The following is an 11,669-nucleotide window of genomic DNA, read 5'->3' on the forward strand; positions in this document are numbered from 1 at the left end:
GTGCCCGGCCGCCCCCTCCCCTTGCGCGGCGGCCCGAGCCCGCCCCCTCTCCCCAAAGCTGCTTTCAATTTAAACGCCTCCAACCAGCGGGCGCTGCCCCGGGGGGCGCGACCGCAGCGCCGAGCGCCCCTGTAATTTCCGCGGGGAGCTGACCGGCTCAAACGCGGCCCCGCGGTGCCCCGACCGCAGGCCTCGAGACCGGAGACGGCGCCCAGACGGCCTTGCCCGGGTCGTGGGAGCGCCACTGGGGCGGCCTCCTCAGCGCCCGGCCCGGCCTGCCGCCTCCTCCAGGAAGCCCTCCGCTACTGGGGAGCCGCTGCTGCAGGAAGCCTGCGACCCTTCCCCACCTCCCTAAGCCTGGCTCCTTTTTGGGGGAGGCACTGGGTCAGGAGTGTCCGTTCTGTTTGTGCATCCTGTCCTCCCATCACACTGGCAGCTCCCTGAGGGCAGGGGTTAGGGCCCCCCAAAAGACAGGGAGCTGGTGTCGTAACGTTTGTAACTCAGCCTGGTGCTCAGACCCAGTTTCTCCCAAGATGGGGCTGGGGGAGTCACATCCCCTGATCTCTTCTCCCAGGTCACAGCTCTCCTCCCGGAAGTCAGGAAAGGAAAGGACATTTTCCCCCATGCAGGGGGTCTGCTCGCCTTCCCAAGTCTTCTTGAAAATTGAGTAGGGGGCATGTGGGCTGTCTAAGCTGCAGCTCCCTGGCCTGCTGAGGAAGGAGTGGAGTGCCCTGCTAGCAAGTTAGAGAGCAGAAGGCCTGGTCTCTTGGCCTCCAGAGAAGGCCGCAGCATGGACTCTCTCAAGAAGAGCGGGAAGTTGAGGGCAGGGCATGGGTGGACAGGGGCGAGCGGTCCCACCAGAGACGCAGCGGGAATGGCAGATGAATACCGGGAAGAACTTTCTGAGCTGCCAGCAAGGGGACTCCAGGATGGGCCTTGAATGTGCTTGAGAGAGTCCATGCCTGAAGTGCTTGTTTTGTTCATTGTGTTCCTGGCTCCCTTCTGCCTAGAAGCTGTGCTCCCTCTCCCCCAAGGAACAGTGGAAGGACATTTTTTGAGTGAAGACATGTGGGTGAGTTGTTTAAAGGGCCTGATTGCACGATCACTTGGAGTTTTCCAGATCAGAGTGTGTGTGTGTGTGTGTGTGTGTGTGTGTGTGTGTGTGTGTGTGTGTTCCGGTGTGGAGTGCAGTGGCACTATCACAGTTCACTGTAGACTTCTCCTGCTGGTTTAGACGATCTTTTTGCCTCACCCTTCTCTGGAGTAGCTGGATATACAGGTGTATGTCACCACAGTGGGCTAATTTTTTTTTTTTGCAGAAACGATGTCTCACTATATACCCAAGCTGATCTCGAACTTCTGGGCTCAAGCAATCCTCCTGCCTTGGCCTCCCAAAGTGCTGGCATTACAGGCGTGAGCCACCATGTCAACCTATAAAAAGAGTTATAATAAATCTGTCAGCAAAAGACCTTTGTCTCCTCTGAAAGAGGGTGAAGAAAATGAACAAGCAGTTCACACATAGAGATACAGATGACTTTTAAACATGCAAATATGCTCCAATTCACTCATAATTAAAGAAATGTATATTAAAATAGAAATAGGATACTAATTTCCAACTGTCAGATTACATATCTCCAAGGTTGATAATCTCAGTACAGCAGGGACATAAATCACAAGCCTTATGAATGATTGGTAGGTACTAAAAGTATACAGTGTTTGTGGAGAACCATTGGTAAAATCTACCAAAATTTTAAACAATCTTTTTCTTAGAATCAGCAATTTTACTCATAGGTTTTGATTTAACAGATAAACACATGTGTCCAGAGAGATATTCACTGCAATATCATTTTGCAATAGCCAAAGAAAACAAATAAGGCAAATTTGTATGCAAAGCAAGCACAGGAAAATATTATGTAAATAATAGAAACAATGAGTTAGATCTCTTTGTGTACTATTATAGGACATTTAAAAGGTGATGGCAGGGCACAGTGGCTCAAGCCTGTAATCACAGCACTCTGAGAGGCAGAGGCGAGAGAACTGCCTGAGATCAGGGATTTGAGACTAGCCTGAGCAATATGGCAAGACTTTCATCTCTACAATAGCTCAAAAATTATCTGGGTATGGTGGTGCATGCCTGTGGTTCCAGCTACCTGAAAGGTTGAGGCGGAAGGATCACCTAAGCCCAGCAGGTCAAGGCTGCGGTGGTTGTGAACAGCGTGCCGCTGCATTCTAGCCTGGTTGACAGAGTGAGGCTCAGACTCAAAAAAATAAAATTAAAAAATAAAAGGTGCTAAAAAGCAAAGTGCAGAATATCATATGTAATAGTATATTTAAGGACATAGTTATATATGTATATATTAGAATACATCTGGAAGATTATACAAATATTATATATGATCTATCAGTGGCAATTACCTTTAGAAATGAAATTAAGCATCTAGAATGAGGTCTTATACACATTTTTATGTTCTTTGAAAATTTTGCCATGTGACTGTATTACTTTTTAATAAATTAAGCTACCCAAAGTTATATAATTAAAAATGAAAGGAGACTCAGACTAAAAATTCCCATCCCTTAGAATAAATTTTTGGGTGTTAGTTTTACAAACAGTTAAATTGTATATGGAAGAATACAAATGCTTTTCTAGGGAGATAATTTTTTTGTTGGTTTATTTTCATTTGGTTTTGTTTTAAAAGCAAAATAGATTTGGAAAAGGGCTTCTCCTGGCAGCTGAATGCCAGTACCCTTTATATAAAATGCCAGTGCTTCTCAATCCATAAAATGCACAGGAAACACCTGGGAATCTTGTTAAAATATAGATTCTGATTCAGAATGTCTTGGTGTGGCCAAAGAATCTGCATTTCTAACTAGCATCCAGGTGTGACTGACTGAGACTGCACCACACTTTGAATAGCAAAAAATCATATTCCAGAAAAGCATACATTAATTCAATTTTTTGCCATGTACCCTCAATCTATTTTGTTCTTTCTTCATAGATAAGAATTGTTCACAATCTCAGATGAGAAAGCTCTCAAAGAGCAAACACAGGATTAGAAGTTTTCTCATTTGGCTTTTGGCCTCTACTCTGAAAGGTAACGGGAAGGTATGCAACAGAATTCTGCATCATATTTCTCTGATTAGAGGGGATGTGCAGTTATTATTCTCTCTGAGCTGGGATAATGACATGCAACAAGCCATCAGTCATTGAAATTGCCACAGACATGATTGAAGAATGGAGGTCCTTTTGCTGAGGAGAAGAGCAAGAAACAAGAAGAAAATTTCCACTGAAACCTAGCCAGGGTAGATTTGGGTTAAGGAGTGGCCCACTTCTGTCACAATTGGCTCGGGAAGAAGGGAGTCCCTAGGAGAGGATGTAGCAACATGGCCTCTAATTGCCCTGATTGAGGCACAGTGATCCCAAGGCACACAGTCTGCCATTGTACTGTAAATTTTCTGTGCCCAATGAGAATGGTCTCTAACAAATCTACTTTTTAGCAGCTTATAGCACATCCAAGTTGCATGAAGTCCAAGGTTTTCTTAACAGTTCTTTCCAAGACCCATGAAAATAAGAGATGGGGAAATTTCATCAGATTCCCTCAGGAGCCAGAGAACAACTCCAGGTGGACACCTCCCATTTTTGCATTATCTGAGCATTATCACAATCTATGAATATTGAAACAAAAAGGGCTTAGTCTTACTTTCTTACTGGTGACCCTAACATATGGATCTTTATAAAAGAAAAAGTCAAGCTGCAGGTGTGTTTACTTCCTTCTTCAAGGTTACCCAGGGTTTCATGTCAGAAAATGTACATATTTTGACTGTTGGAACACAGGATATGAAATTAGAAATAATGTTACAGTGCACATAACAATTTAGATACAAAGATGATTATCACAGTATTTTTATAAGAATAGAAAGCATAGCAACAAAGTAAATGGTCCATAATAGGATACTGAATAAAATAATTATAGTACATCAGACAAGGGAGTATTAGGAAGTTATTAAACATCATGGTTCCAAATAATATGAAATGGATTTCTTATTATTTGGAAAATAATTTAAAAAATAATAAGCTTATGAGATATTTTATTTATCTTTTCCATGTGTAAAATGGAAACTAAGAAAGAAATATAAAATATAAATAATAATACCACTAGGGTTGGGAAATGAGAGGATGATCATTGTAGGGGCAGGTAAGTGACCTTCTTTGGTGTAAGGCCCAGGTTAGATCAGTCCCAAAGTGCCCACCTGGGCTACAATCCTACCTGTGTGCATCTGAGTGGAAATACAGAATAATGTAATGTTGTGTGTCTACTCCTGCCATAAGCTATAAAATATAATGTATTCCAAAAAGACAATAACCATTCCAAAATAATGTTGTGCTAAATGCTACTTTTGGAAAGGGAATGGTAATTTTGCCCTGGGAGTGCAGCCAGTGAACCCAATCCAACTTTATTTATGTTTCACTGTGTTTAGGATTGTTCCTCCTGCCCCCAATGTTCCAGAGGCTCTTTGATATTTATGAGCTTTAAATCTCTTTCTCTAAGCTGTTTGGCATTTAGGGCCTGGCAGTCTCAGTACCCCTTGTTCTTTCTGAAAGCTTTAGGAAGTTGCTGCCCCTGCAGTTTTCTCTGAATTAGAAAGACCTTTCCTTTCTGGTCCCAAAATGTACTGTAGTGGCAACCAGTTGGTGAGTTGAAAAAGATTAGAGCAGAGTCCCAAATACAGGGGGTTATTAGGAGGAATATTCATGAATTAGTATGAGTTTTATCGTGTCATCCCAAAAGACATACTGACATCCTAATTCCTGGTATCTGTAAATGTGACCTGATTTGGATACAGGATCTTTGCAGATGTAATAAAGTTAAGATGAGGTCATTAGGATGACCTTTATCCAATATGACTGGTGTCCTTATAAGATGGTAATATGGTCAGGGAAAGGCACAGACTCACAAGGAGAACACCATATAAAGACAGAAGCAGAGATTGGAGTCACGAGCTATAAACCAAGGAATACCAACCGTTGATAGCCAAGTGCTAGGAAGTGTCAAGAAAAGATTCTCCACTACCAGTTCAGAGAGCATAGCCCTGCTGACATCTTTATTTTGTGCTTCTATCCCCTAGGGCTTTTTGTTTCTGTTATTTTAAAGCTATCCAGTTTGCAGTACAATACAGTACTTTGTTACAGCAGCCCTAGGAAACTAATGCAGAGTTAATGAAATATGCCAGGTCAATGATAAAAATAATAACCATGTATTGAGCACATTGATATTGAATGTCTAGTTTCTTTAATATTTTTCCTGAGGTACAGTAATCCCAAGCAGTGGATATTATCGTCTCTATTCATAAATGAGGAAACTACAGCTCTTTTAAAGCTAAGAAAAAGATTGGGGCAGAAAATTTATGTGGAAGGTGATATAGTTTGGATGGTTGTCCCCTCCAAATCTCAGGTTAAAATGTGATCCCTAATGTTGGAGGTAGGGCCTAGTGGGAAGTGTTTGGGTTATGGGGGAGGATCTCTCGTGAATGGCTTGGTGCCATTCTAGCTTTAATGAGTGAGTTCTTGTTTTATTAGTTCACATGAGAGCTGGTTGTTTAAAAGGGCCTGACACCTCCTTGCTCTCGTTTCTGCTTTTGCCATGTGACACGCCAGCTTCCTTCCCTTTCCACTGTGATTGTAAGTTTCCCGAGACCTCACCAGAAGCAGATGACGGCACTATGCTTCTTGCACAGTCTGCGGAATTATGATCTAAATTAAACTTCTTTTCTTTATAAATGACCCAGCCTCAGATATTCCTTTATAGCAACACAAAATGGACTAACATAGGAGGTGATTCCAGAAGCAGGGTGAGGAAGTAGAGATACAGATAAAAAGGAAAGGTCTATTCTATGATGGTCTATCATCAAGCTGTTGTCCACAATGGGCAACTAGAACATATTCCTACTGGAACACTCTAAGAAAATTATAGAATGCACTTAATAATTGTCTCTCTGAAAGTTGGGAGGTTGGGGTAACTATCCAGGAACTCCATTTTCCATTGATTGATAGTTTCCCAAACCCATGCACATCTAGGCTGCAACTAAAATCCAGCTGAAAGAATTTGCATGACTTTGGAGAAACACCTGAAGCAAAACAAACAAACAAACAAACAAACAAAACCAACCCCAAAACAGACATGGCAGGTATTTTCGTTTTAAATCCAGAGGTAGGGCCAGGTTACCTTAAACTGGCTAGACTAGATGTCACCTCCCTAGACTTTCAGTACAAATGATGACTGGTTCAAGGTGACTGTGTGACTCAATCATCGTCAATAATAGACAAAATTTTCAACAGCTGTGGGGAGAGAGGGAAGAAAACAGTCTCTGTTTTGTTCACTGAACTTGAAAACACAAGAATGTAAGGCATAGCAATCCATTTGTGACCATCAGGGAAATACCAACACAGGGGAAGTGAGTTGCAAGAAAAAGGGAAAAACTGGACCCTCAGGATATCACTTGAGTTGATAGAATTCATATTGCTAGAGTCAGACTGGCAGCCTGCATCTTTACCTCTTGCAAACCTGTATACTTCCTATTTTCTGAGCTGGTTTGAGTTGGATTTCCAGTGGAAAGTTCTTTGACTCTGGAGTCAAAGTATGGCTCCAGATCAGCATCAGCAGCATTACTTAGAGTTGGCTAGAAGTGCAGAATCTCAGGTCCGACCCCAGATTTTCTGATTCAGACTATTTTGTGCATGCTAAACTTTCAGAACTAACGACTGCCAGAATTGACACATTGGGGAACCCTCCAGAAACCAACATCGTTGGCCAAAGGAAGAAAAAAAAATTAATGCAATTGTAAGTATAGTTTGATATTTGGAGCAAGTTTCTTTCACTGCATGCAAAATATATCCAAATCAGAGCAATCACAATAACGTTAAGAATTTCAGGGTGACTTAGAAGGGCACTGAAGAACCAACTGCATATATTTTTCATTTTTCCTTATTAAAATTTTAGATTTATCTGCACGGCTCTGCCTCATTAGAAGGCTCAAAGACTGAAAAATGAAGACAAGTGCTTTAGATTTATTTCTTTGTCTTTTACTTATTCTAGTCCAAACCAGACATTAGAACAATTACAGTGGATTTTTAGTTTTTATATTTTTCTTTTGTTCACAGCAAGCATGTCTGATGAAATTTCATTTATATTTTTTTAGCCCCTTGGTTTTGCTAATGCCACTAAACATGGTTGCATCTCACACCTTGAATGGTAAAAAAAAAAAAAAAAAAAAGCTGTTTTCTATTGTCAGGTTCCATGAAAATAATCACTCTCAAGCTCTTCAGAATCACTGGAGAGAAATAATCACTGAATTTCATAATACTGTCCTCCAAAGCTACATAAGGAAACAAAACTTCGTATATTAACCAGGCTCATGGATGCAGTCAAAGCTCATTAATTTGATAGTATTTGGGGGAAGACTAATGCTTATTAAAGGAAGTAAGAATTATGAAATTTTAAAAGCAGAGATTTATTACTTCTATGTATGAATCTGTTGACAAATTTTTCACAAGCAGAAGTCCAACAGGATTTCTTTTGCTTCCTAATTAAGACTTGCAGAATTCATCCACATGGAAACGTGAAGCATTCTTGAATTCAAGAAAATAGTCGATTTTCTGAAATGGCCTAAGTAATACTTCTCACAAACATTGTACTAAACAGTTGCAGGCAAAATTCTTTTATTTTAAACTATGTCACCAGGACTAACAATTATTTAGAATCTTAGAAAATGTTTTCTATAAATACTCTATTGTAATAGGTGATTTGTCCTCGGTTTGGTGTAGAATGCTGTACTCACAAAATCCTGTTTCCTCTTATCGTAGGGAACACAGCAGAACTACGGTTCCCAAGCTCCCTTGCAGTTGGATGGGGCCATGAGATCTGACCAATGAAATGAGTCTAAAGTGTGATGTGCTTTATCCATTGTTTGGTCCCTGAAAATATCTCCCACACAAACTGGATTCTCCACTCTTTCTTTTTCTTTTCTTCTGACCATAGGCAGCAGAGAGATCCAAGGTCCTAGTACAGAAATCTATATATGACATCCTGTCTGGTGGGCTGATGTTTTTTATAAATAAAGTTTTACTTCAACACAGCTATAGCCATTTGTTTGTGTCTTTATAGAGGTTGTAGTACCACAATTGCAACAGAGACTGTATAACTCACAAATCTGAAAACATTTACTCATTGGTCCTTTCAGAATAGTGTTTCCTGACCTCTGTCCTAGGAAATTGTAGAACTAATAGATGGGAGCAGCTTATGTCCCTGTGTGATTGCATCAACTAGTCTCCTTTGTCCCTTCACTGACATACATTGCATTGTGATATACAGAAGAAATATATGTATGTATATATAAAATTTTGCTGACTATCAAGACTTGGGCTAGATGACCAGATGCAGATGCTGGTCTTCATTATAGAAACTTGAGTTGGGCTATCCAAATGATACATCAAAATAATTCACACACAAAAATCAATATTTAAACTTTAGTGATAATAACACAGTAGTACTGACCCTAAATCATCCCAAGCTCTTCCACACCCTGTGATGGATGCAGAGCCCCTTAGAATATAGGGTGCAGAGCCCCTTAGAATATAGGGTGTGTGGAGTGGGTCAAGATGTTGGTGCTCTGACTCTCCCACAGAAGCAGACTCTACAGGTGGCAGCACTGATATCAAAGTAGTTGGATGATGGGGCAAATAGAGGAGAATATTGATTTTTCTCATATAGGAGTTGTATTCATATGTTGGTATCTGGTCCCCACTGAAAAGGAAATCTTTAGAATAAAACTTGATTACAAATACCAAAACTGTGGGTAAGTCCTTACAAGATAATGTTTTTATGGGTTAGGAAATGTTTTGGTTCAGAAGAACTTGCTCTTTATAAAGTGGAGAAATACATTATTTTTCTATTCTCTGTAAAAAGATCATACTTTTTTTCAAGTCCTTTATTTTTCAATTCCCATGGATTTAATTTGCCCCAAGAGTTCTGAAATGTTTAGATTTTATTATCTTTCTTGCAACATATATTTGCTACATCCTTCTTGTATTTTGCTGGTATTATAACTCCTCTGGAATGAATCCTAGCATCTCCAATGTTACATTCTGAGACGTGGGAAGCAGGCTAGCCATTTTCTCTACATTAATAGGCAGAAAAGTTCTGTCCTCAGGGTAGCTTTCTGATTGCTGACTATAATAACCAGTGTCACTTACACAGTAAAAAGTTTTATGTGAATTTTTTTATTGTTTCCTCCTGGAAAATTATAGTCATTGCTCATCCAGCAGATGTGTGAGGCTGCAGGCTGGGTGCATCTGTTTCCCCTTTGCATGGTCACTCTGGTCCCTACCCCAGCAGAGAGGCAAATTTCCCAAGTCATTAGTGTAAATCACCTATAGATAAGTTTTTGTAAGCATATTTTTGGCTTTGATTCATTTTGCCCAACTGACCTTTGTTCACTTATGGTTGCAGAAGATTTACCCCTTTCCTCGTGTCTTAGTATGGGTTCTGCAGAGGCTGATCCTGAGTAAGAATTTCAGTACAAATAGTTTATCTGAGGGATGATTCCAGAAAACCTTAGCAAGGGTATGGAAAACTGAGGCAGAAAAAGGAAAGCAATTAATAAAAAATATGTTGTCAAGCCAGTCACCACTGTAGGCAACTGGTGCTCAATCCTAATAGGGAATTCTAGAAGCTCAACATAGGATATGGCTCAGAATTATCCCACTCAGAGGGCAGGGAGCCAATTCCCATCAATCATAGATGGAGAGCTGCTTGCTGGTGTCAGTTCCTTGGAACATCCAGCTTGCTGTAGGAGGCGGGCAAGGTGGATTTCTTAATCCAGAGAAAGCCATGGGCAAAGAAATACAGGTAGTGGACTTGGAAAGGTGAGCTGCTACATACTGACAGGTAAGGGCTTAGGTTACGGGTAGACACTGACAGCATGTGTTGCTCTTGAGCAGAAGAATCAGTGTCACCTCAGGGCTTTTCCTCAGAAGTGAGTTAATAAGCAGTGCCTTAGACAAAACCAACCCATGGGCAGAGAGGTTTTGAGGATCTTCTTCCATCTTGATTTCTCTTTTATTCAAGAGTACTTTTGTAGGTGAACAGAGTATGTTGGCACCTAAATAATGTAGCTTGGGGGCACTTGGACAATTGTCTTCCAGAATTTTTCCTTCCCAGGGTCATGACACTCAAAATTTCCAAGTTAATTGGGCAGTATTTTCCCCTCACCCAGTCAAATTGCATATTTTCTCGGGACACAGGAAGTAAATAAAAACCTTAACCTCATTCATCTGAAGAATGAATAAGCCTATTGAAATGCTGTCCTGAGATATTTGATATGTGACTGATAAGGGACAGGCAGTCGATGAGAGGTGTGTGATGTGAAAGAAGGGATGCAGTGTGTATTGTGGGTGTGAACAAGTGGCCTGTGTGTTAAATGTGTGTTGTGGTATATGTGGATGTGTTTATATGTGGACCCTGGCATCCAAAGTGGTACACGCATATGTGGATTTCACTGAGGGTGGTTCCAAGAATACCTCTAGCTCTTCCCTAAGGAACTGACACTTTAACAAGAGAGTCCCTTCCACTGTCTGACTTGGCAGCTCTCCTGTCTCCCTTCACCCCTCCAGTGCTGTTGAATTCCTGCTGCTTTCAGATAGCTTCAGCTGTAGCTGCTGCTGGCTGGGCTGTGAGGGAGGCTCTGAAGTGCTCTTACATTCTCAGGTAACTCAGTAATGGATTGCTGCTGTGGATCTCCAGAGACGAGCAAGTCTCCAGCTCTGAGCCAGAAGGAGTCCAGGCACCAGGAATGTGCCCACCGTAAGTAAAGAATGTATAAAACAAGTGCCTTAAGCAAGAAGGCCAGACATTTCCAGAAATTTAAAGAAAGTAAAGGGAAAGTATCTAAAGAGTCAGAGTAAACCTGGGAATTACCTATTTCCTAGCCATAGTGCCTGACTTGTTTCTAATTTTCTTTTCTTTTCTTTTTTTTTTTTTGAGTTGGAGTCTCACTCTGTCACCTAGTCTGGAGTGCAGTGGCTGCTCCCGGCCACCGCAGCCTTGACCTGCTGGGCTCCGGCAATCCTTCCGCCTCAGCCTTCCAAGTAGCCGGAATTACAGGCATGCGCTACCACGCCCAGCTGATTTTTTGATTTATTGTAGAGATGAGGTCTCGCTGCCCAGGCAGGTATCGAACCCGCGGGCTCAGGCAATCCACTCACCTCAGCCTCCCAAAGGCGCGGGATTACAGCAGAGTCACCGAGCCCGGCTAATTTTCTTACATCCAGGAAGTATACCCATCTTGTCCCTACAATGAACAGAGTATGCCATGACCTTCTACTCCAGAAGATGCCACTCAACCCTCACCACACATTGGGATCTGTCGCTCACCCCTGACCAGCAGGAAGGAGGCAACAACAACGTGTTCTTCTCAAAGCGGTTTATTCAGCCTTTATGCCATGCCAGCTTCTTCTTTTCTTCTAGCTTCTTCTCCCTCTTCCCCGTTGTCCCATACGTATATCCCTTGGTCTCCACCCACAAGTCCCGTTCCAGCGTGTCAGCAGTTCATAGGCTCTGCAGCGTTGCACTTGCGCGGTGCGCAGTGAAGGAGGGCCCGGCGGTATATCATGCGCC

General features: G+C 41.8%; 1 long non-coding RNA gene across 1 annotated transcript in view; it reads left to right on the forward strand.

Moving 5' to 3' along the window:
- Positions 1–8,124, forward strand: part of LOC103265417 — a 10,737-nt gene extending 2,613 nt beyond the window's left edge. The window contains exons 2-4 of the long non-coding RNA XR_504634.2: positions 2,997–3,103; positions 6,749–6,836; positions 7,859–8,124. This is a non-coding gene — a long non-coding RNA (uncharacterized LOC103265417). The remainder of the gene's footprint in view (positions 1–2,996; positions 3,104–6,748; positions 6,837–7,858) is intronic.
- Positions 8,125–11,669: the final 3,545 nt, after the last annotated feature.

This window comes from Carlito syrichta, unplaced genomic scaffold (assembly GCF_000164805.1).
Source record: "Carlito syrichta isolate Samal-C Ts95f unplaced genomic scaffold, Tarsius_syrichta-2.0.1 Scaffold306555, whole genome shotgun sequence".
In the NCBI taxonomy this organism is placed as follows: domain Eukaryota; kingdom Metazoa; phylum Chordata; class Mammalia; order Primates; family Tarsiidae; genus Carlito; species Carlito syrichta.